Raw genomic sequence first — 26,235 nt, 5'->3', positions numbered from 1 at the left:
ATATAGGTTACTTGGAGGCCTTAATTTAAAGAACAGAACAAAATATCCAGCCTTATGAAATAGGGTAGTTGTGGCTGTCATACAGATGTTTTGCTGAAAAAAATCCTAACTCACAAAGAAAATCAGAGAGGTGGGAAAGAATGGGTGCAGCCTATTCACTCCTACCATTTCTTGTGAGTTTAACACACCCAGTGCTCTGAAATTGCAGCAGTATCAACAGACAAGTTAGTCAGTGTCATCTTCTCATCATCTAAGCCCAAGAAACAGAAACAAATTTTTAAAAGATGGCTTTTTTTTTTTTTTTTTCCCCTGAAGCATGTCCAATGCTTAATATCAGCCTTTTAACCTGTTTTCCCTTGGTCAAACTATCAATGTGAATGAGCACTGGAGTGTGTGTCCATCCTGGCAGGGTATAAGAACTCACAGAACCATGACTGAGATTAGAACACAGCATCCAGAAAAAAACAGGCATTAATTTGTGCCTTTTTTCTCATACTTCCTGTTAGCCCACACCCTCCCAAAATACAGAAAATGAAAAGATCATCAGAAGAAAGTAGCATAAAATGAAAGGAAAAAATCCCCATGGTTTTTATAATCATTTGGAATATTCTATATGGCCACCAAACTCAAGCAGGGATCTTTGATCTATTGTGCTGCATTACGTGACTTCAAGAAAATGAGATGGGAAGGTAAATACGCCAAGTAGGATTTAGCAAGATGCTGGGTGAAGAGGGACAAAACCCCTTTTTATGGTTGTCAGGAAAAAGGAGGGTGACATTCTTGCAGAGTTAGAAGGAGGTCAATAAATCATCATCCTTATCTTGCAAACAGTGCCTGTGACTTCAAAAATTAGCTCATTTATTCTGCACAATTAAATTTATTGAAGTGTGACAGAAAAAGTTTAGCAGTCGCTGATGCAGAAAGGCAGCAACAACGGAGGCAGGCAACTGACTGAATGACACAATTAGTTGATTTTCATTTTATTTATCAATATAATTATTGAATTGTATTCATCTTATTTCACAGATTTTTACCATTATTAGAGCCCAGGCCTCAAGGGAAAGAATTAGTTCAAATTTTCAGTCTAACTTAATGTGATTATCGAGCTGGTAATAAAAGAAAAGTTCTATAAAATGCTACACAATCTTGTATTGAATGTCACCCCACTATCCAGCTCTGAAATCCAGAAACCTTTCACGTAAAAGCAGTAAATTGAATGTGAATTGTGAGCATCCTACATTCCCTAGGTGGCAACCGAACCTGTGTTTGCAGGATCCCACCTTGATGTGACCTTAAAGGAGCCAAGATTCTACCTGAATTTTAAACTCAGGTATATTTTCTTTCTTAAAAATACCCCAAACGAACAAACCCACCAACCAGAAAAAAAAAAACTTCCAAAAAACCTCATTGCATCATCTTTGACCCCACCCCTATGACAAGGTTCAGTAAACTTATCTGTAAATGCTGTGAAAACCGTGCAGGAATATTAGAGAAAGACTGCCATTCCAGATGAACAGTGGATGAGTATGGTTCATATGTAAAATTACCACACTGGCCATTTTGATACACACTGAAAAAATATTATTCCAAAACTTTTGACAATTTTTTTTTAATCAAAATACAATAAAAACTATTTATAAATTAGAGAGCAAAATTTATCTTCTCATCCAGTCCAGTTTAGAAGCATCTAGACTATTCTAAGTTGCTCTGGCTCACATCTTGGCGTGCCTTCCTGTCAATCACAATGTCTGCTTTGGTTTTAAACTTGTAAGAGACAGAATGGGAAAGGCTGGACCTGACTCAGGCACGTATTCCACCCTTGCTTTCTACATACATAAGGAATCAGGCATATGTTCAGCAGTAAGCTATATAATAATTCATGTCCTTTCTCGCAGGTTCAGGAAATTAGACCACATGCTATTGCAAGTGTCTAACTTTTCCAATGTTTTGAAAGATTATTTCCATTGCAACTAGCTTATTCAGTTCTACCCTGCACTTACCATTCCATAAAAATTAATTTATTTGCTCTGAGAAAAAGACATACGGGCCTTTCTTTTTCGTAAATGTTGGTCAAAGTGTCATGGAGCATTGCCTAAAGCATTAAAAAATGGAAAGGGTCCAATATAATTCTATAGCCATAATTAATAATAATGAATATTATTACTTACCATCAATGAGTGATTTTGGGTGTGAAAAGACTTCCAGAATTCCCACTGACTAAAACAATATGTTCCAGTTACTAGGATCTTGATATTTGTGTAGGCTCAGACTATATTTTGGGAATTTAGTGTACTGACTTCTTCAGTAATGAGCAGGAAGAGAAGTTTATGTCTGTAAAACATATAAATTATTAGTGCTGATAAAGTGGGTCTCACTGGGACTATTCAGCTTAAATTTGATGTGCATTATCTAAAGAAAAAGGGATCAAAAGAAAAGGAACTGTATATTGCACATTTTCCTTTGTGTGTTTCTTTGGGGCAAAGCCTGGAAGTTTGCCTTTCCATTTCTGAAGAATGATACACCCCACTGGGACCTGGAGTTGATGGAAACCATTCCATAGCAGCACCATGTAGTGAGCTGCCCACCTCCAGAGAATCAGGAGCAGCAAATGAGCCTTCTCTTCAGCACTAGAAAAGATATAACAAAGGGACAGGTGGGTACAAATAGGGATCAAAGGACAGAAGATAATTTTATTGGTGTAATTGACTGAAGATATTTCCATTGCAGTCAAGACAAGCAGGATCTTCACTGCTTTTGCTTGTACTTCACTTAAATAGAGAAGAGAATACCTTCAAGGATTAACTTCCTATAATCTCTGCAGAATTCAGCAAGGCTCTCATCACCTGGGAGGAGCACCATATGAGCACAGGAAACGGGCTTCTAGACCTGAGGGAGTACTCAGCACTTCAATAACTACTATGTAAGACTTCTGTGGTAGTTTTCATTCCAATAACCTCAAATCATCTTGCAATGAAAGATCTTTCTTGTGTCATGAGATCCCAATTCAGCAGGTAAACTTCCCTTATTCAGGGCCCCTCAAAAGAAAGGCTTTTGAACAAAAACCAACTGGATTTTGCTAAATATAAATGAGAATTCCTAATTTCTCACAGAATTATCAGGGCTGGAAGAGACCTTGAATGTCATTTAGTCCAACTATCACCCCAGCACTGCCACAGTTACCCCTAAACCTGATTCCCACCTGCCACAAGTCTCTCCAACACTTCCAGAGATGTAACTCCACCATGTCCCTGGGCAACTTTATCCAAGGCTTAGTCACTCTTTCAATAATTTTTTAATTTCTAATATCTGGTTGGAACCTCCCCTGGTGCAACTTAAGGCTGTCTCCTCTTGTCTCTTCACTTGATACATGGCAGAAGAGATGATCCCCACCTCATGCAGCCACCTTTCAGGCAGTGGTAGAGAGCAATGAGGTCCCCCCTGAGCCTCCTTTGCTCCAGACTCCCTCACCCAGTCCTCAAAAGACAGGTTTTCTAGACCCTTCACCAGCTTCCTTGCCCTGCTTTGTACACGCTCCAGACCCTCAATGGCCTTTTTGAAGTGAGGTGCCCAGAACTGAACACAGATTTTGAGACATCACCAGTGCTGAGTCCAGGGGAAAATCCCTGCCCAGGTCCTGCTGGCCACACTATTGCTGCTAGAGGCCAGGGTGCCACTGGCCTTCTTGGCCACCTGGGCACAGCCTGGTTCATTTTTGGTGGCTGTCAGCCAGCACCCCCAAGTCCCTCTCTGCTCTCTCAGAGTGACAGCTCTCAAGCCACTCTGCCCAAAGCCTGTAGTGCTGATTTGGGTTCTTGTGAGCCAGGTGCAGGACCCGGTGTTGTCTCTTTCACAGGGGTTCCAGGATGAGGGAAGAGACGAGAAAGTTGACTCCATGTTTCAGAAGGCTTGATTTATTATTATATGATAGATAATATATTAAAACTATACTAAAAGAACAGAGGAAAGGATTTCACTACAATGCTAAGCTAAGAATAGAAAAGGAATGAAATAACAAAGTCTTGTCTCAGACCGAGACCGGCCGGACAGGTGATCTGTGATTGGCTCTTAATTGGAAACAGCCTGACGAGGCCAATCAGAGATTTCCCCTGTTGCATTCCACAGCAGCAGATAAGAATTGTTTACAGTTTGTTCCTGAGGCCTCTCAGTTTCTCAGGAGGGGAGAAATCCTAAGGAAAGGATTTTTCATAAAACATGTCGGTGACAACCCGGCACTTTGCCTTATTGAAGGTCACACAAGTGGCCCCAGCCCATTGATCCAGGCCATGGAGACCTCTCTGTACAGCCTTCCATCCCTCCAGCAAACCAACAGTCCCACCTAACTTGATGTGTCTGTGAACTAACCAGGGATGTACTCAGCCCCCTTGTCCAAAGCGTCAATAAGGTGAGGACCAGAAGATGAGTCCTGCAGAGCACCACTGGCAACCTGCTGCCAAATGGATTTAGTTCCACCCAGCACCACTCTCTGGGCCAGATCATCTAGCCAGTTTTTCCACAAATTGGACTGACAAGGTCAAACATGACCAGCATAAAATGGATGACATAAATCTATTTTCCCCTGCCCACTGCATCCTTGCAGGGATGCCTTCCATCCTGGTTTCACTCAACTCAGTCAATCTTTGGACCAGAGCAGGCCATGCATAACCAGTCCATGAAGCTGCTTATTCCCATCCAAAGACACTTCATTATGAATCTACTTCTTGCTTTTATCCATTATGTCCCAGCCTGCCCACTGGAAGTAAGTGGTTGCTCTTTCCTGCCTGCCATACCCTTCCTCTTCTATGAAGTCACCTTTTCCTTGACACTTCACGGATGAAAAGGGTAGAAGGAACCATCTTCTTCTCACAAGGGCTGCAGTTGAGTCCACTGTGTCTTATTACAACGAAATCTAAACTCTAAACTGAGGATAAGTAAAACAGACACTGTCAGTTAACCTTGGCATTATCCTAATTTTTCAGTTGGGAAACAGGAGCCCGGAAAAGGAAGCATCTAAGATAATAAAGATTAGTGTGGGGCCACTGACTTCCTAGGTGCCTTGACCAATTCTCCAACTTGGCTGACTCATATGGAATGCCATAAAAATTTAGATGAGTCCATTTTAAAGTCTTCCATGTCCTGGAAATGCTCAGAGAGCTTACCCACTCACCACTCACAAGAATGTTGCCCCTGTGCATATATAGAGCATTGGGCTTAATTAATCTGATGTACAACATTGCATCTTAAAAATGTCAAAAGCCTGAAGGATGCTTTTCTCCACCCATAGCAATCAACAGTGCTTTGTTTTTCTTTCTATTTCTCAAAATAAAAACTTCACCAGGCCAGTTTTGTTCAGGGATTAATTTGATTTTTGACTGATTTCACAACCTTCCCAGATTAACCCTGTGGACTGCTGTGTAACCATCAGGCCTTTGAGCTGACTTTTCATTCCAAATCAATGTTTTCTAAATAATTATTTACCCATGAACAGGTCATAGAGGCCCTATGGCAATGTTTTTCTCTGCTTTCCATATGCAGAATCATTACTCAAAAGGGCAATGTGCCTCAGGTTTCCAGACTGCTCACCAATTCATCTTTTCTTTAAGCCACATTATGCATAAGCATTAATGTGCAGCACCAAATCTGGAGAAAGCCTGTCCAATTCTTCAGAGGAAACAAATTAATTGAATGCCATCAGTGAGAAGAAAGTGCAGAGGCACCCTGGGTGTGTGAAGTTCCTGAACCCCACCTAAGCTTTTCAGCTAACAGGGGCTCAGGCAGCAGTAAACAGCAGTTCTGTAAAGCACATGGGGCAGTGCCATGAAATTTCATTTTTCTACATACAAGTTTTCTTATCCAAAAAGTGAAGATTTACCAGCCAGCCTGAAACATTCAGCATTCTGGGGTAAAGGAGGCTGCCAACAGGAATTGTTCCAGACCTGAAACTGAGCAAGCAGGAGGAAAGGGAGAGGATCACAGAGGTGAGTCCATGGCATGAAGAAATGTAGTCAAAGTGTCAGAGTTGCACAGTGTTTTAGGGTGAAGGAACCCAGTCTTCCACATGGTTTCTGCTGGATTGGGTAACACCTCCACTTGGACCTGCCCTGAACTCAAACACAAAACAAAATTCCCTTACAAGAAAATTCAAGTACTACAGAAGATGGCTCAGTTCTGCTAACTCCATCTTCCCCACCAGTGTTCTGCCCACCAAGTTCTTTCCAGGGTCTCTCAAACTATAAATAGATCAGCATGACAGATCTGACCTTCACCAAGGCTGACTTTAGTAGGTATAGGGGCAGCTTGATGCTCATTCAGAGCTGGTAGCCTGGACATGGCAGTGTGCTACATGTGTGAGGGACAATAATCAGAGCTGAGGCATGTTAGAGGAACAGGTAGCAGAGCCAAGAGCTGAGTTCATGGCTCTTCTGCTTGTGCTTGGCTCTGATGAGACTGCAGAGCAGGACGTGCTCAGGGCTTGTGCCACCACTTACACAAAGTTTCACAATGAATAAGGCAGATGCTCATGGCTAAAAGTCAGATCCTGAAGGAAACGGGGAATTAACTGTGGAAAATGGAACACTAAAATTCTCTGGGGGAAGTGGTGTTTTGTCCTGTGCTTAACTGCAAACAACATAAATCAACTGAGATCAAAGAAAATGTTCCTTTTCCCTAGCTCTCAAAACCTTTGAACAGTAGGAGACCCATCAGTCTAAGGCTAAGCAAAAAAATGAAAGGAGTGATTAGAGTGAGGGAGTAGATCAGTACATAAAATTTGGAAGAGAAAATGTTAAATGTATTTAACAGCCATTACTTGCCTTTATACCATGTAAGATGTCAGAACATCGGGGCTTCCTCTTTGTGTCTCGGTCACCATAAGTGGGGGGTCAGCAGAGCACCCTGTTGCTGAGCAAAGAAGTCACCAACAAGACAAGATTCAAGCTCTCCACAGCAGTGTGTGGTGGGAAGGCAAGGCATAAGTGGAAAGCAGTTCAGACTGATTATAAGGATATTTATATTTCCCCTGAGGACAACCTAGAGGTTGTGCAGCCTCCTTGGAGGTTTTAAAGGCCCACTTAGATAAAGCTTTGAGCAGCATGGTCTCATCTTATGGCAATCCTGTCTAGTGCAGGGTGTTGGACTGGAGATCTCCTGAGATATTTTCCACCCTAATTATCCTGTGATCATACTTTCTCTGATAGTGTTTGCGTGTTAACTGATCCTGTATCAGAAAAGAAAGCAGCTCTATAATTGGTAGCAAGGACTCAGTGTTAGAATATTTGGGCTCTTCTGCCTTTTGTAATAGCCAATTAAGTACCACAACAGTTACATTATAATTGAGATTACACCTAGATGTCTAACACCTCTGTTTTAATATCCAGTTTTGACTTCAGCGTGTCAACAAGCCAGTACTTTGCAGCACAGAACATTTGCATGCTGTACGTACTACATATAGTATGGTGTTTTGATATAGTGACCCAAAATAGGAAAAAAATACACACTCACAGGAAATTAATCTTCATCTCCTGGAGCTGTTCAAACGTCCAAGGTTCCATCAGACTCTTCCAGCTTAGCGCCATCTTCCTTTGCATTTCTAGGGGATGAGAACATAAGGAAATGCCATTCCTTTTACAGCTAAATCGTGCTATTACTCCAACTACTTTTGAGAGATTGGTACTGTTTGTTCTCCTAGCAGTAACTTTGAGATACTCAAATAGTCACATATTGCTCAGAGAAAATATAGAAGACAAACAAGCTGAAATTTTGGTGGAGACCTTAATTATGAGCACATAAGGATAAGTGCATTTTCCTTCATTAAGTCCAGAATGTCCAGCCTGTACTGCACAGCAAGAATTTTTAACCCTTCTCAAGTAATGTCATTGATGCCAGATATTTAGTGAAACGATTTCAGCAGTGAGTGTCAAATATCTCTCAAATATTTGCATGCTTCTTAGCTCCTAAACTGACAAGCTTTAATTTAAGCAGATATAAGTGAAATCTGCCATGGCACATGTTGGCTAAGATATTTAAATTATACAGTCCACAACGAGAAAGATACAGAGCAAATGCAGTCCTCATTAGAATCAGTGTGGCAGGGGCTCTTCTCATTACAGTTATTTAAACAATAAATTAATTAAAAACTCCTCAAAAAGCCCAAGCACAAAACTATTCAAGATGTGTGGGAAAAATGCCACAGTCTTGCAATCTGCTCTTTCTGGGAAAAATGGCAGTCCTCTCTTTTTATCTTTATTTCTCTTTTTGCTACAGATCTCATATGGAGTATATAATACATCACCAAGCAAATGGGGCAAAATAAAACATGAGGACATTAATTCCTGCATCACACCTTTGTGCAAGCTCAACCCACCCCAGCAGTGTAGGCAGTGGCAAACTGAACTGGGGGGATCCTCAAGTTGCTAAAAGAATTACCTGCTCTTTCCAGCATGAGTCCTTGATATGTCATGCCTCCCTCAGTCCATTCTCATGTCTTTACCCCATCCCTTAGGGATACAGGGAGTTTCATAGGACAGACACTATACCTTTTTAATTTTACTCTTCTCAGGAAAGCACTACATGCTGGCCTGTAGCTATCTTCTTTCTATCTATCTGTCTATCTGTCTATCTGTCTATCTATCTATCTATCTATCTATCTATCTATCTATCTATCTATCTATCTATCTATCTATCTATCTATCTATCTATCTATCTATCTATCTATCTATCTATCTTCTCTCCCCCATCCCAGCTTTTGAGCCTGTTGGTACATATCAAGCCAGCTACTAGAGGACTAGAAGGTAAAAGATGAAATCCCATAAGTCATGTAAAAATAAGAAGGGAGAAAATAATTGCAGTTCGTTAAACAAAAGAGACCTCTAAGAGCTCTTTCACCGTATTTTCAGTCACCAGAGAATCCACAGAGGAAAGAACTTTGAGGAGATTCCCAGCTGCAGACAAACCTTGGAATAGAGCTCATACCTTCTTAGATACAGGTTAATCCAGCCACAAGGTCCAAAGCCCTAGAAAAACAGGCTTCTCATGGGCCACTCATTAATTCTAGCAATCAGACCCTAATTTGAGGCCCGCTTTTGGATAGAACAAATTGTTATCTCTACCTGTCTGTTCAAGTCCGTGGAGGAAAAAGGACTGGATCTAAACCTGCAGCCAGGTGTCCACAGTGCCACTTGGACAGGTGGAGAGGCCTGATAGCAAGGGATCTTCTGTCCCTTCTCTAACCACTCAGTTCTCCTCCAGAGCAGTTACTCAGGCACCTTTAATTCATCAGCTGAGCATGTCCAGAAATAGAAATGTTTTGGCTACATTGAGCCAAACATCTTGGAGCCATCCTACCCAAGAAAGCATTTGGGACTTATGAACTAGGTCCTCTAGTGCTGACATTCACTCAGCACATGGCTGTGGAGAGGAGAATGTCTTATTGAATCTGTCTTGTTAGACAGCCAGCAGGAGCTCTGCTCCCAGGGTAAGAAAGAGTGCACAGTGAGAGCTCTCCTTTTGGGATCTGGTCACTCTCTGCCCCAGGTGCCTCCATCCCAGGTAGTGTTCAGAATTATTCTCTCAGTCTGAAGCCAAGGGAGCTGGGAATAACAGATGATGATGATGACTAACCACAGACATCCTGTTAATGCCCTGCTGAGTTGATCAGCCAATAAATTTCCATGCAAAGATAAGTGCCTAAGAAAATGGAACATGCCAACATCTCTCCACTGATGGAAGAGGCAACCTAAACCATTAAACTTCTCTCTCTTACACAGGTACCTTTACAATCTGTCCTTCAGACTCCAAAATATACAATTCAATTCTTTAAACCTGTGACAATTTCATTTTTAATAAATAATCCAGAAAAAATTGTTAGATTCAGTTGGGGTACATTTCAGACTCTATAAATAATGTTCACATATTTACATTATAAATTTAGCATGGAATTTCAAGTCTTACTTTTTAGATGCCAAATGCTTTTAGTAGAAACCTTTTTAGATAATAGGATCTGTCTTGTATTATGCATTCATAAATTTCCTTCAGTGATAGGGGTGAGTTGAAAGATCAGTTCAGCACTGCTGATTAGTTTCTTAATTAAGTTATTGTGTTCAAAGAGGGATAAATAAATACTGGTCACAATTTAAAGGGAAGCAAAAGTGGGTCACAGAACTTGAAAAGGCTGCCCAGCGAATAAAAACAACAAAATGTTGCATTTTCCTCTCTGGAGAAGTGCTTTTGCAAGTGCTATTTTTCTCCCTCTCAAGAAGTGGACTGGAAATGCTGCACTGAACTATCATGAAAAAGGGGTCAGTGAGGGGTGTTTTGTAAGGTGGGGAACGAGATTTACAGTAACATAATCAGTTGGCCAGTTCATCATTACAGACTACACGTGTCCTAAATTAGGAGAGCATGAAGCGGGTGGATACGTTATGCTGTTTCACGGGAAGTAATTTGAGCGAGTTGTTCTTGTTCCAGTTCTTTGAGACTCAACAACACATCTCCCAGGAATCTGTAAATCATCAGCAGGTGATATTGTTGGCTGTCATAGCACAGACAGGCAGAGCCAGTTACAGCTTTTACCCGGCTTTTTTTCCGTTCTTGTTCTTAAAGTTCTCCTTTCCAGGAAGCTGCAAAACAAACCACAAAGCAATCAGTAAAGCAGGACAGCACAAAACAAAATTCCAGAGATAAGAGACATGCTGATAATATAGTCTTTGACATCTGTTTGGGGGCATTGCTGAGTTAAATATCAGTCCTTTACCAGATTAATATATGTATGCCTGATCTCTTTCTCTCACTCTCTGTTCACCTACGTAGGCTCTCTCAGTGCAGTATCTGAATGCCCTGGGAACCACCAAAGAATGTACCCTCACACAACTCTTTTGGGGTACCAAAATATAGAGAATGACAGACTTCTCTGAGGACAGATGTAAAATATGTGTCAGAGAAAGGCCCCAGAATTCTGGTTCCACACAACCACAGCAGAAGCATCTATGTTACAGGGTCCCCCATCTGTCTGGTACATCAAAGGCTGTTACTGATTGCTTCTGTGGCCACTGTGGAGGGAGCATGATTTACATCACAGCTGTGTTGGACATGAGGGGAATCTTCTAACTGCGGAGAAATGAGATACAGGGACAGGATATTCACAGCAACACTGGTGACTTGTCCTTCAAATAGGTTTTTCCAAAAGGGCTGATAAATAATCCTCAGGAATGGGTCTTTTGAAAGATGAAATTGCCCTGCTGTGTTCTATGCTGCGGACACGACAGCCTAGGGTATTATCTAGTTTGTTTTGCTGTGTTTAGCTTTGCAGTGCATATCAGGACTGGAGTGGTAGACAAGTAGTGGTGACATTTATTATCACCATGCTAAAGGAGAAATGGGTTTAAGTCTACTGTGTCACAAGATATACAAAATTATATAGCTCATGAAGTTATTAGAATAAACCAAGAAGCTACAAAGGGCTAAAGACAGGGTGTCTCAGCAATGCTGAGGCACGGTCAGTGGGGAAAGAGGGAACACCTCCTTATAAAGAGACTAGGGCTCTGACATGAACTTTGGGGAGTATGTAAGGTGTGCTGAAAAATAAAGTAACCTTTAGGAATTCTCTCAGTAGCTGGTCAGTCAAGAATCTATGAGATGGAAAAGCAAAAGAAACAGCCACATCTGCATGGAAGATGAGATCTTATGGGTCCAACCCCTTTTTCAATTCAACAGAGCACTTCCATCTGACTTCAGGAGCTTGGACTTGGCTTCACCTTACGAAAAGTGACCCAAACTTCATATTTTATAAGGGGCTGAATTCCTAGGGAATGCCAAGAAATTTAGCACCCTCCAATGGAGTTTCTTGTTACAGCATACTTGTGTGGGATTTCTGAACATCTGGAAGCCCGTCCTGACCCACAGTCACGGACAAATAGTGACTGCACAGATGCAGTCAGAGGGCTCTCAACATTCTTTATGTGCACTCAGCAACTCACAGTGCCCAAGCATTAAAACACAGGTATCACATTTCTGAGCTGGGCTTTCCAGTCAAAAGTATATCAGTGCATGACCCCAGCCATCATTTTACAGTGCATCTTCCTCCCCGTGCTTGCTTAAATGGGACTTGCCTCTGCCCTCTTTATAGAGATAAAATAATTGAAACAGTTGACATAAAGCATGTGTTCTGAATTATTTATGTGTTTTCTAGGGGAGTTTAAAAAAAATAAAAAAGAAGGAAAAAAAAAGAAAAAAAAAAGAATCAAAATACCAAGCATACCTGCATGTCTATGCAGCAGAAATGGAGAGGATCTGGGAACAAATACAGCCCAGTTCAAAACCATGGTTTGTTGCATGCTGTGAGGAAAATACCTGTTACATCATGTACAGGTATGTGAGTTTTCTATGGATTAAGCAAACATCACTATATGCAGCAGGTCAAAAAAGAAAAATAAAACCCTGTGCATGTGTAGTGATACAGATATCTGTCTCCTTCTGCCATTTCTAACAGCGTGCAGAGCTAGAGTTCATAGCAGGATCTGGCACTGAGGAACCAACATGTGCATCTGAATGTGGCCCTGCAGAGGTGGATACATTTATTTGTATGCTTATACTGCATCAGGGGTGGAATATGCAGCTCATTTCTTCTCCTTTGTCTAAGCTGGGGAAGGCTCAAGTCATGAAACCCTGGCAGCATACCACCCATCAGGGCATTCCCAACATACACCTCAAAATCCTCTGAGTAGCCAAGCTGCAGGTATATACCTGAGGGTTTCCACAGCCCAGCTCACCACGTTACAGGATCACAGCTGGGATAACTTGATCTTCACTACACTCTAGGGAGAAAACTAAGTCAAAAGCTTTTCAGAGCTATAGGCCTCACTTTTCTGTTCATGAGAAAGACCATTTTTATGTGGCCATGGTATGTTGTGTTTATCTGAAGATTATGTTCAGCTGTTGCCTTTGCAAACCATTTGATCCAGTGCCTGTAGATGTTCACTAGCCTGTCAAGGATAAAATGAATACAGGGGAATCTTGGAAAGACATCAAGCAGAGAGAAACCTAGATCACAAAAACATGATATCAAGTGTAGATAACGATCCAAACTTATCTAGGGCCTGGGGTTTAGCTGGCCCCTTTCTGTCCACAACATTGATGCTTACAAAAAACCCTCTAAAATTTTACACAGGCAACTTCTGTGACATTGGCCATTGAGGAACTCATGCTGGTTTTGGTAAGTGCTGGGAAAACTGGCTGTTTGGCATAGAGCTGTTTTTTTGCCTCTGGGAAGCAAAGAAAGTAAAAACAGATCAATAACTACAGCTCAAGAGACAGATTTACATGGTCCATGTAAATAAAAAACTTGGCCAGGCTTCTTTTATTTCCAATTGTTTCATCTTTATAATATCTTTTCAGCTTTACATTAAAGATGGTTCTTATCACCGAAATCACCCTCAAATCCAAGGTTCTATGTGGAATATACTTTACCTAGACCAACCCTTTTTAACCCCATGTCTGCCCTTTACAGGGCTTAAGCTCTGGTTCGAAACCAGACACATTTCCAACTGCCCTCTTTTAACAAAAATTTAATATTTTTCTAAGTTTTCTGGCCATAAAGCATTTCTCAGTTTCAAAATAGCTTGATTTCCCACATGTGTCCTAGGGTCACTTCTAGAGAACCTACCCTAAGATGGTATACACCGTTCAGGAAACAAAGGCAAATATTAGTTGTCTAGTGTGACATAACCTTATAAACCTCTTGCAAGCCCTTGCCCTTCTCCCTCCTTGCCCTCCTCCTTGCCCTTCTCCCTCTAAGGCCAGAAACCTGTTGCTACAGATTTTTGATACTCAAGGCTGGAATCAGGCATCAGAGTGATGAGTGGAACACGCAACAACACAACTGCTCTCTGCTCACATGGTGAATGCTACAGGGGAGTCTGCCAGCATCTCTCTCCCTACCTTGACAAATATTGCTGCCTGATTATTGAAACCACTTGCAGGTCTCCCCTCTACTCACATGATGAGCAAATCCAAATCACTGACTCAAAATCTCTGTGCCCTAGGATCCCATTCTTTCCTGTTTTAACAAGGAAAATTTCAAAATCTGGTAGCTCAAAAACTCCCAGCATTCATCACAAATTGTTTTAAATCCCAGTGGAAAACAGATTCTTCTGTTTCAATAACATAGAGTTTGCTTAGAGAGCTGGCAATTCAGAGGAGACTGAACCACAGCTCCTGCCAAGCCTTGGCTGCACAGCACAGCAGCCAGGGCAATGAGTATTTATTTTTTCCCACAGTGTTGGAATTGAGATATCACTCATGTAAATATGTTTCCCCATGTTTTAAATGATGGCTGCTAAAGGGTGTCTCCCACTCTTCAAGAAGCTGAGTGAATATCTTTGTCTAGTCACCTGCTCTGGAATACTTGGATTAGGTCAACAATACCGTAGACTGGATAGCCCTGCTGGCCTTTGAAACACAAAACATTCTCCTAAGGGGATGGAAAGGAGAACCTCAATAAAACATTATAGATGCCAAAACACTTATTCTCCTTCAGTAAGCACCTGGCATCCTCCTCTCTGGTTTCAGTCATCCTCACACATAAGCCTACACTTACAACCATCAGTTCCTGTCTCAAAGACCTTCTCCACAGCCTGCTGGGGGCTTATGTTAAATACTGATCTGCTCTCAGTCCCATCCAACCAGCAATATCTTTAACACTTTGCTGACTAGCAAAATGGAGAAGTGGGATTATTCTTTGTCACCCTCAGCCGAGTAAGCATCATCCTTCTAAGTCACTCGAGTCCAATACCATACAATGTCTCAGATCTTACAGGCAGTGCTTGCTGCTGCAGCCCTAGAGGAACCAAATGTATTCCCTTTCTTTTCAGGTGAAAATGCCAGCACCACAATGAGCCTGCCTCCCCAAAATACTCAGGAGTCAGTACAGTAATCAGCAAGTGCCAGAAGTTTTCTACAGAGCCCCAGGTCCAGGACTGCCACTAGGATTTAACTGTGTCCAACACAGGCAGATGTGGCCAAAGAAATCCAGCTGCTGCCAAATTGGTTGCAGTTGCAACTGCATCTGGAGCTGGCCAGCACTCTGAGGTGGCCTTCTCACACCTTTTCCTTAATGTGAGCAGCCCAAGCATGCCAAGGGGTTAGGATCTGCACAGATGTGAGCTCAGACAACTGCAAACAAGGAGAACGCAAAACTTGGAACAGAAAAAAACCCAAGAGTCCTCACCACTCCTTCCCCACTTCATCTTCCCAACTGTTATGTATTCGCATGCTAAGGAGCTCCCAAACCTTCCCTAAGGCCAGCAGTTTTCAATGTTCAGCTCCAAGTCCTGGACCATTCCTGCTGGCTCCCAGGAGATGCTCTATGAGACCCAAGTGGGGCTGTCATGGCCCATGCTCCCAAGAGCTCTGCTCCAGTTTTGGGGGTATGTGCCAGGTAGAATAGGATGTCCCACACTGCCCTCTGTAAAAGCTCTCCTCCCCTCCCAAAAGCCTTCTGAGAAGGGGTAGTTTTCCCCTCTCTTCAGAACTGAAGCAGGCAGAATAAAGCACCTTGCTGTTCACCCACAGCTTTCCTAACAAAACAGAGCATGCACTAGCAGAAAAACAAAATAGCTGCCTCCCTTTACAGCAAATTACACAGCTTTGTTGGGCATATTTTTCTACTCTAAAATCATCCCAAGAGTGAAGCAGTCAGTGGGCACCTTCAGGGGGCTGGGTACAAGTATCAGAACAAGTTCCACCATAAAGCACTGGTGTAGCCACAGATACACAAGTAGTGATGGGGACACAGAAAAGCTCATGAGGGAATCAACCATTTTCTCATCAGAGAAGGACTTGAATGTTGTCCCACCAATAAGGTCAGGGGCCACACAGTGAACAGGAAGGAGAAAACTAAATATTGAGTTGCTGCTCAGTAATTGAGCATAGCACAGCACAGTGCTGGGCACGAAACAGGGCAGAGATGAAAGGGAGCAAAAGAGCAGAAGCATATGTAATTAAATTCTATGACAGATAAATAATCCCACAGGGACTAACAGAAGATACCAGGGGTAGCTGGAGTTCTGGCACTTGCTGACTTGGAATTGTCAAGCACGTGCATGTATGAGGGTGTCTGTATATGTGTACTCAGGCCATGCACATGGGATTGCTCCATGCACATGTCACCTACATAAAATCAGTAGTCCAGTCCCTAGAGAGGGTGCTAGAGGGATGGGAACTGATGCTAGAAGGACAAGTGTCAGAGATCTATGAACAAAAAGCTGTGCAGAAGAACAGCGTGATTCCTTATACTGTTCATGTAGATACATAATTCCCACTACTGAGGAGTTTGTGTGAGTAGCAGGACCATTAGAGTCAATTTGCAGGTTACCTACTAGAAAACAACAGCCTTTGCAACTCTGAGGGCATCCTTTAATTAGTCTTTTTTTTTTTTAGTATGCATGCATTCAGTTTCAGCATGAGCAATGGCTGGAGCAGGAGAACTTTATGATACCTCTCTTCTAGTAAAGGAAGTAGGAAGCGAGGCACCTGCTCACCATGCAGACCTCTCTCCAGAATGCTGTTTGCCTGCAGATCATTGATCAAGAGATTGGTTTTAATGGTAGATTAAAAAGCCATTGTTCCAATTCTGGGACAGGCTAGAGAATGAGGCAAGGCCTGGGTGGAGCTGGAAAAAATGACGGCAGGCAGCAGATGGGAAAAGGTGGCCCAGGAGGAGAGGAGAGGCAGTGGAAAACTGTCTTAGTAGGTAGCAGCTGGAAAGAGAGGGGAAGTGGTCAGTTTAAGGGAAGAAGAAAAGATCTGTAATGCTGACACTCAGGTCACTCCTGAAAATTACAAAAAGGGGCATGGAAAAGGAAAATCAGAAGACAGCCTTTAACTTCTCTGATTTCTGGCAACCTGGAAAGCCTTGTTCTGATCATTAAAATAATGACCAGCCTACGGTACAGCTAGAGAGGAGGGTGCCAGCCACCTCTCTTCCAAAACTGACCAAATCTGCCAGAAATTTTCCCACTGGTTTGGGCCTAAGGGTGCCAGTAAGCCGATTGCTAATCTCTAACACATGCTTGGTCTCAGCAGTCGCAGTGGGGTGAGGCACAAGGGTTTTAATTTCTGCTTTACATCCTTCCCGCTAACGCCCAGCATGCCTCTCCCTTCACCACATGGCTCTGCGACCTCTGCTTCTACTATTTTCCACCTTCTTTTTCCAAAAGTCAGCCTCAGGGCCAGGGAAGGTGCTGAAGTACTGTGCGGGAGCAAAATCCAAACACGGCTACTTAAAGCAAATATTATTTTTCAACTGAAAGACTTTTAAATTTTTTCTCCCCCAGTTTATTTTTAGAACAATGGTAAAACATACAAATCCTGGAGGCCTCAAGCACTTTCCTGCTGTGCTATTGACTTAATTTATTTCTTTAATTTGTTAAAACCTCACCAAAAAAAATGTTATTCTTTGGAGACTTTGCTAGCCCAAGTTTTGCATATATTATTTGCTGCAAAAGATTAATGAGGTAGCAGAGGCATTTTTTAATGGATTCCCTTGGTTTTCTCTCACTCCCCATCACTTTTTTCCCTTTTTTTCGCTTCACACGGCAGCGCAGGTCCACGAGTCTGCTGAGAGCTCTCCACAGACAGGATACAGGGCATGGGAAGAAAGTAATGAAATTAAAAAGCCTCTTTCACAACTCCTGCCCTTCTCTCTCCCCACTCAGAGATACCGTGCTAGCCAGAGCTCTGCACCAGCGGATCCAACGTCTCCAGAGCCCCGTCCTCTGCGAGGCTCCGAGGGAGTGGATGGGGCTGAACACCCCAGGTTGGATCCAACGCCTCCAGAGCCCCATCCTCTGCAAGGCTCCGAGGGAGTGGATGGGGCTGAACACCCCAGGTTGGATCCAATACCTCCAGAGCTCTGTCCTCTGCAAGGCTCCGAGGGAGTGGCCGGGGCTGAACACCCCGGCTTTACAGGAAGGCTGCACGTATGACAGCAGCTAATCCTACGCATAGTTCAGAGGTGCCGTCAGCCAGCCCGGCCAGGCACAGAGGCCCTTCTCTTGGCTCACTGAGGAATCTGCTGACACTCCCAGAGACTCCTGGGGAGTGCTTTGGATGCTGGCCCCAGAAACCTTCCCATCAACCTGCTCCTCTTACGGGAACTGAGCAATGCCTGAAGTGTGGCAGCAGCACGGACTTCCGTGGTGGTGGCCCAGAATCAGATCTGTTTCTCTTTCTTCATCCAGAATAACCAGGCTATTTGTCAAGAAGACACACTCTGCTTAGAGGTGTCTAAATACTTTCTCTCCTCTCAGCCCACACTCAGCCTCTATTCCACAGAGCACAGATTTTGTCTAGCAGGAGGTGAAACGGAGAGAGAGAAGAGGAAAACAAGAAGTGAGGGAGCACAGGGAGAGTGGGTTAAGATATTGGGGTCAGGGCAGAGAGTCAGGACAGGTTCTTTGTGATAGTTTTAGATACAGGGTAGGTCTGTGGTGGAGCAAGGGTATGTAAAAGGGAAAAGACGTCACAACAGCCTGCTGCAGAAGTGAGGAGAAGAAAGGTGAAAGTCTCTTGAAAAGCAGCCAATAGAGATCTCCTCTCTTTCTTCACATGCAAAGCTGATTTTTAGCCTGAATGGATCAAAAAGAAATGGCAAGCAGCCATTTTTCTAGCTTGCCTCCCTGCCTTTTGGGAAGTCTGCCCATTGCTTTAGGGCTGGAGACTCCTATATGCTGAAGAACTGAAAATGAATGCACTTCAGCATGACTGCAGCCAGCCCACTCAGCACATCACTGCTCTCAAACCACTTAGAACAGTTTGGAACTCTCTCCAGCTTGACCCATCCGAGAGAATTCACAACAGGAACTGAGTCGGGGATACTAACCATGGTATGACTTCATTTAGGGAGATCAGCAAGTGGTCCAAGGGCCACATACACTCTATGGGGAAAATCCATGCAGCTCAGTATCTTTATTTGCCATGGTCTTAACTCTAACACTGTCAGGACCATTGCCAAACATTTCTGGGTGTGCCACTGGTGCAGCACTGAGGCCCATAATCTGCCCTTTTGCCTGAATCAGTGTGTCAGACATGATCAGCCAGATTTCTACTGGCTCTATTATGCACACTCAACTGCCCTGCTTTGGGTGCTGGTGCCACACAGGCACAAATGTTCTCTGAGAAATCTGGCTCCTGTAGTGTGCCATTCAGGCAAGCACCACCAGCACATTTTTCTCACCCTGTCTTCTTTTTCCACACAGAAAGAGCAAGCCAGAACAACACTGCAGGAATAAGGAAATGACACAAAAGTACCTGTCTGGAACAGCCAACTCAAAGACAGCGACACACAATAAATAAGCCTGAATACTGCAAAATGGGGCTGCCATTCTCTGTCATGCCAGAAATGTCATAAACCACAAAAGAGACATGCCAATCCTTTGAGGCACCCCCCAGAAGAATTTTTACGGCACTGTATTTCAGAACTTCTTTTGCTACCTAGAGGGCCCAATTTCCTAATCTGGGTCTGCCTCTGCCTCCCCAGTTAAGTCTCCACTGCTGCAGGTGCATTCAAGTCACGGACTACCCATCCCCAGAGGCACCTAGGGCCCTCCAGTGCACATAAAACACAGCTTCATGCAACATGCTTAATGTTGACATCCAAAGGAAGGACTGCTGAGGGAGGCAAACCCAAACAATAGCTCAGTTATGATTCAGACTAAGGCATAAGATCAGCTGAGAGGAAGTGTCCCTTGTGTATTTATCAAGTTTTGGAGGCAAGACTTCTGTCCACATTGAACTCAGTGCTATTGGACAAGGTAGCTTAGAGCTACTTTGGTCATTTCTAGATGAGTTGCAAACACAGCCCTGCACCCTCTCAGATAACTCTAAAAAAATATGGTGGTTGAGTGGCTTAGTTCAAAAATGTGGTTTAGTGGTGGTTTAGTTCAACTAACAGAATTTAAGTGTGCAGATGTAGCCCTAACATCTTTGAATATCACTGACTGGATTGCTCAACATATCATGTTGATTAAAAACTTGACAGCATTACCCTTCTGGACCTTTGGTTTGGTTTTTTTGGTGGTGGTTTGTTTTTTGTTTTCTGGGTTTTTTTTAATGGTATGACACATGGTAAACAATATCACACAGATATGGTAATGGCACTTAAATAATCCCATACATAGCAAAGATTCTTGCATACACTCATTTAAAGTAGGCCTGAGGCAAGCCAAATATACAAACAATTAGAGATCTGTAGGCATGCCAAGAAATATTCATGCAGCATATAGGCCCAAGAGAAAATATAGTGAAGATTAAGAATATTATTAAGACATATCCAGAGATAATAGTATTTGATGAATTTCTCTATGAGTATCTCTGTGATCCTGGCAATTCCCATAAAAAGGAGTGGACTGACATTTTCCACATTTACCTACAACAGTCCAATCTATACCTCTGCAGCAGGGCTTAGTATCTGCAATTTAAATGGCTGCTAAGACACCTTCCTTTGTTTTGTTCTGTAGTAATTAGATCCACCTCCTTCACCCAGTTCGTGACCAATGTTTCTGTTTCACTCACATCTCAAGACAACTTCTGTTGCCCTTTAATTTTTTCCCACAAAAAAGCTTTTTTTTTTTTCCCATCCCAAAACTTGTAAGCTTTTTGTTCCCATTACAATCTTTGGCACGCAAAGCAGGTAGTATCACAAAGTGAAAATGCTTCCATATTCTTTGAATTACTACAAACTGCTGGATGGTTTTGCTCATCTTAAGTACCCAGTCTTTTGATATCTCAGCCAGTCCGTTCCACGCTCACGAGTTAATAAGACTAGAGGCAGGGAGAGACATGAGAAAGGCCACCCAATTAAAGTGGGAAAATGAAGATCAAAGCAGGCTACTGTGCTCTCATATGGTCAGGTACTGAACTGTGCCTGGTGCAGTCACTGATAACAGGCTAGATATTGCTGCACATGTCACTTTGCTGTGACCTTCACTTGTCACCTGGCTCGAGCCTTATGAGAGCTGACTAACTTTTACATTAAAAACACTTAAATTAAAAGTACTACTAACCCTGGAAATCCTCAAATAGCTTCACTGAAACAGGAGGAATGACTTTGAAATTACAAGCCCTGTGGAAAGGACTCTACATAATTTGATAATGGACACAGATCACTTTCTTCTCCTTGAAACCAGCAGGAACTGAGCACTGAAAGTCCGTGCCTACTAGAGGAGTAGGGGACTAACCCATGTGGCATGTAAGCATTGGGATACCCGGTGTCTAGCTCAATCCTTGTGTCTGCTCAGGTACAAGCTGCTCCAGACAGCATGTACCGTTCTCCTGATCATGCATCCAGAAACCACAGCATAAACATTGCTCTAGGCATCAATGCTATGGAGTAAGTGTTCCCAAACTCAATGTTCCTGTTCCTGAATGCACTGAGAAGGAAGTAAGGGGCAGGAAACCCACTGTTAAGCAGAGACATAAGCCTTCATTTAAACACCATGATGACTATTGTCTACATTTCAGAGAACTCTCACTCCTGAAAATTGCTAGGAAAAATAGGACATATCTAATTTTCAAAATAATAATAAAAACCACTTCAATGGATTCTAGGAGTATTTAAATAAGGGTTGCCTCTTCCTGCAAATGTAGGGAGTTAGAAGGGCTCACCACACTTTGTAGCAAATAAAACTCTTACTAGAAACAGAACTCGTGCCACAGGAATTATTTGCTGGTGTGTTCTACTGCTTTTTACCAAAACTCTTGTGAGTTCATCTGCCATCAGAGTGTTCAGTGAAAAAAAAGAAGAGGGAATCTAAAAGACTAAAAGTCTGTCAGTGCTACTGGACATCCCAGCTTGAAAAGGAGGCTGACCAGTTTACCTCCTGGTGAACCTGGTATTTTACACAATGACCTGTAAGGAGTCCACCTTAAATAAAATAACTAGGAAAACCCAAATAACTGGAAGGAGAGTACAGGTATGATTTTGTTACCTAAGACATCAAACAGTTTCACAACTGGTCTCTCAAAAACAAAGGAAAAAAACCCATCAAAATGCTGAATTTGGCTTCCACAGTACAAAGAACAGCTGGAGCATTTCTGCATGACTTAATTTAATGCAGCAAGATTGGAATTTTTAAGTTCCCAAGGAAAAAAAAAAAAAAAAAGCAGCACAGTTGCTTTTCACTTTCTGCTATCTGTACCAGTTACCACCTGGATCCAAGTATTTGCCACTTAGGATCCAACTATTCAAAAATCCAGAAAATTAATTGGTATCAAAGCAAAGGTCTGTGAAACATCTGTACTCAAGGAGTGACCTTTGGAGGAGAGAACACCATTCCTTGACTCTCCAAGTTCTACAGTTCAAACTTGCTGCTTGAAAATCTGTTTTACAGCTCCAAGTCCCACGTCTGGCAGTGAAGTACAGGTGAGATATAAACAAACACAGGAGAAAGGAAGAGATTTCTGAGGCATTATTGTTGGCTCAGCAGGTTCCATTAATTTGCCTATTCTGGGGAAATTCAGACCCCTTTTCCATTTCTTTTCTGATACTTTCCTGAAACCTACACAACACAGTAAGCAGTGCATTAGGCAGCACAGCTTTTGTGCCACTGCATTCTCAAGGGTGGGCACAGATCTCAAACCAGCAAGGAACCCACACAGTCACAAGGCAAGAGCTGGGCAATGACTTGGGAGCTATGCACCACATCTCCTGGAGGTCTCTATGGGATCAGCAGAGCAAGGGAGCTAGAGACCTACTTGCCCCAGATTTGCCCCCAAATTCCATGTTTCTTCCTATGGAGTCCTCTGACACACCCAGACATGGGAATGGGCACAATGCATGTTCCTGGATGCTATTCTCTCAGACATAAAATCATACTGCTGCTCATGCCAGGCACTGGCACTTGTTCTTAATCTTACAGGGCTGTTTCACCTAATGGCTCCAAACCTGGCTTCCTGAAAGCAGCAGGGGACAGCTGCTGAAACACCATCAATCCAGACAAAGTCAACATGACCTGTGGACGTGGTCCAGCTCTGCCAGGAAGGGCCCAACAGTGAGGGTGGCTGAGGAAATATTATTGCAGCCTGGAGGCTTTCTCATGCAGAATTCTATTTTGGTGCACCATTTTTTTGTTGCTTGAGCATTCCCCAGACATTTTGAAAACTCCAGACGCAATAATACTGAGTTCTAGGTCACAATGTTTTTATTGATAAAGGTTTCACCATCCTGATGCGGGTGGGAATGCTTGTGACTGCTGCAGGATTATACAGGGAATAATCACTCACCATAGCCCACAACATATAATATGCCCACCAAAAAGCACAGTAAATTAAATAACAGTGTTTCCTGCCAGTCCAAACAAATGTTTTTCCCTTCCTAGCTGAGCAAAAGAGTACTAATCCACAGAACTGCAGTGTTTTGGAACTTCATGTAATAGTAGCAAGAAGAAAGTCACACTGCTATGAAGTGGCATAGAAACATCCGTAACACATTTTTGTCATCAACACAGCAGCAGTGGTTGCACACAAGGAAATGTTTATTTGATCCATTTGCTAACATATAAATCAACTTGTTCTAAAACTATTTCATAATATGCGTTCTCAAGCAGTGACCCAGTTTGAGGTGATCACTCCATGTTTTGGGGCAAGACAGCCATCTGAGTAACAACTATACCTTCTTTGTCCACAGACTGCAGAGTCTGCAGCAGGAAAAGACCTGCAATGAAAATAAATTAACTCATTGTACTCGAGTCATGTTAAATATTTTCACTTGGAGAAAAAAAACCCAAGAATGAAACTGTGACTGAGTCAATGGGAAATCCTTAAGTACTTGGATAAAGTTGTCATGTGTATCCACTTGCCCTAACCTTTGGCCTTTTGTCTAAGTACAAGGGGCATATCAGTTAAATATATGATGTCTTCTCTCTGGGAAACTCAGAGAGTTAATGAGTAATTTTAAACCATTATAATTTTGATGCATGGAAAAAAAACAGCTTGGCTTTCCTCAGACAGTACAGCTGGGTAAGTACAGAATTTCCCGGCACTGTTTAAGGCTGGGTGGGGTGGGAAAAAGAAGAAGGAAAAAGAGAAACAAATGAAGTTGCTAAAGAAGGGGGAAAAAAATTGTGCAGAAATCCTGCCAGGAGTTCAGGAAATCTTTTCTTCCTTGTTTTGCTTATGGAGATCAAAAAATCCAAATTAAATATGAATCCCCCTGCAAAATGCTGATGTCTTTGCTCAAACTAGGGCAGCTAAGGTGCTGAGAAACCATGAAGCTCAGCTGTAGTCCTTCAGATAATTCATAAAAGCAAGTAGCTTAAGTGATAGGTCTCCTGTCTGCAGGATCAGCACAACAGTTCTAATCCTTAAGGAGGAACTGACTCCCGGGTATGCCTACAGCCCAAACCAGTTCTGTTCAAGTCCTCCAGGCATCTCCACAGTGCAAGCAGAAAACAGCAACTGCAGAGAAGAGCATATGACCACAGCAAAGCCACTGCCATGTTTTCAGGGAGATCTCAGCCCACCACAGAGGAACATGCAGGGAATTGCAAGTATCTTTTCCAACCTGTTGCGCAGCAGAGTGGAATGCCACGAGCCAGCATGTAAATGGGATTTTTCCCAGTGCCAGTGGATGGGACTATGCTCACAGCTATGCCTGGCCTTCAGGTGGGAGGACAGAATTCCATACTCAAGAAAGGGCCTTCTTATTGCCCGTTAACTTGGTCTTTTGTTCAGCCTGTAGCCATACTCTCAAATCAAATATGCAATTCCATTGCACCAAATCACTTATTTTTCACCTAAGCACCTCAAAAACAAGCCCTGAAAAGTCTACATATCACACTACATGTCCCCACTTGAAAAAAGACAAGCATTGCACAAGCTAATTGATCAACTGAGGGTACATGGTGGAAATTAAACCCACTTTATGAATCCCATTCATGAAATGATCAGTCTTCTCTCCTCTCACTTTCCCCATGGCTTCCCTAAGCAACAAGATTTCTCTCTCTAGGGTTTTTAAAAGACAAAAGTGTCCTTTAATATGTGCAGGACCAAATTCAGGACCATGCATCCACAAAATAGATGTTTATCAAGATTTGATTTACGTATTGATCTTACCAATGTTGGTGACTCCCCTGACTGGTTTCCTGTGGCCAAACAAGAGCAAATAAATTTTTAAGAGAAATCTGAAGCTAGGAAATACAACCTGCAGATGTATGTGAGCCAGTACCTCCCTCTCACCCCCAAGTTTGGCAGACAGATCTTTCAGAACCAGCTTGCAGGAGGTGGCCCTGCAAGCAGGAAGGCTTTTTAAAGCAGTGCACAGGTACAGGGATGATTTTCATGCCAAGAAAATAATGCTAAGTCCATAAGAAAAACCTGCTTTCTGCAGTGATTCAAGGACCTGTGAAGTTGGGAGAGACCAGCGGAATCTCACCCAATGCAAAACACAGCCCAGGGGATTTCATCCATTTGTTTCTGCAGTTGTCTTGCACATCCCACTTCATTAAGCCCCTAACTTTTGACTAACCTCAAACCTGTATTCCAGAATTAAAATTAGCTTAAAAGTCACTGTCTTCAGGGCCATGTCAACACTGCCTTGTGTAACACAGACCTGGGGGCAGGCCACTAAAATATGACTGTGCAACTGTATTGAACCTGCTGCTCAACCTCTCCATATCCCATGGAGCATCCATGTCATGCAGTAGGAGCCTTTTCAGGAAAGAACTTGGCCCACCAACCTCTCAGGGAGCATTTCCTCATGTTTCACAGGACAGGCATAGGCAGACTCAAGCCAGCATGGGTGTATCTCAAGAAATGCCTTATCCTGAACCCAGCCCATCCAGAGTGCAAGGAGTGTTCAGTTTGGATGCAAGGTGAACAGGAGAATGACCCCAGACTTGGAACTGTGCTCAAGAGGCAGCCCAGCCATAGCCTACATGCCAGAAAACCCATGATCACTCCTTTGATCATGCTCCCATCATCTGAAGCACTCTCATCAAAAAGAAAATGCATGAAATCTCTCCTCACACAGAGCATAATCCTGCAGGTTCAAGAAGTGATCTGTATTATGCTCTTTGGGAGGAAGGGGTACAATTATGCAGTGCAGTGCTATTATAACCATCCATATAAACTGGATGCTCCTCTAATCCATTGCACTGTTTGGCCCACTCGCTGTTTTGAGTTTCTGCCTTGTACTCCAGCTGCAGCTGCCTTGCAACTCCCACTCCTTCTTCTTTACTGTCTTCATGT

At 42.8% G+C, this 26,235-nt stretch overlaps 1 long non-coding RNA gene across 2 annotated transcripts in view; it reads right to left on the bottom strand.

Moving 5' to 3' along the window:
• Positions 1 to 10,089: 10,089 nt before the first annotated feature.
• LOC115485251 (uncharacterized) overlaps positions 10,090 to 26,235 on the bottom strand; it is a 38,571-nt gene continuing 22,425 nt past the window's right edge. For both annotated transcript variants that reach the window (XR_007776952.1, XR_003946000.2), the window contains exon 3: positions 10,090 to 10,613. This is a non-coding gene — a long non-coding RNA (uncharacterized LOC115485251). The remainder of the gene's footprint in view (positions 10,614 to 26,235) is intronic.

Source organism: Serinus canaria, chromosome 2 (assembly GCF_022539315.1).
Source record: "Serinus canaria isolate serCan28SL12 chromosome 2, serCan2020, whole genome shotgun sequence".
In the NCBI taxonomy this organism is placed as follows: domain Eukaryota; kingdom Metazoa; phylum Chordata; class Aves; order Passeriformes; family Fringillidae; genus Serinus; species Serinus canaria.
Note: the sequence above shows the minus strand (reverse complement) of the source record. Positions and strands in the feature narration are given on the sequence as shown.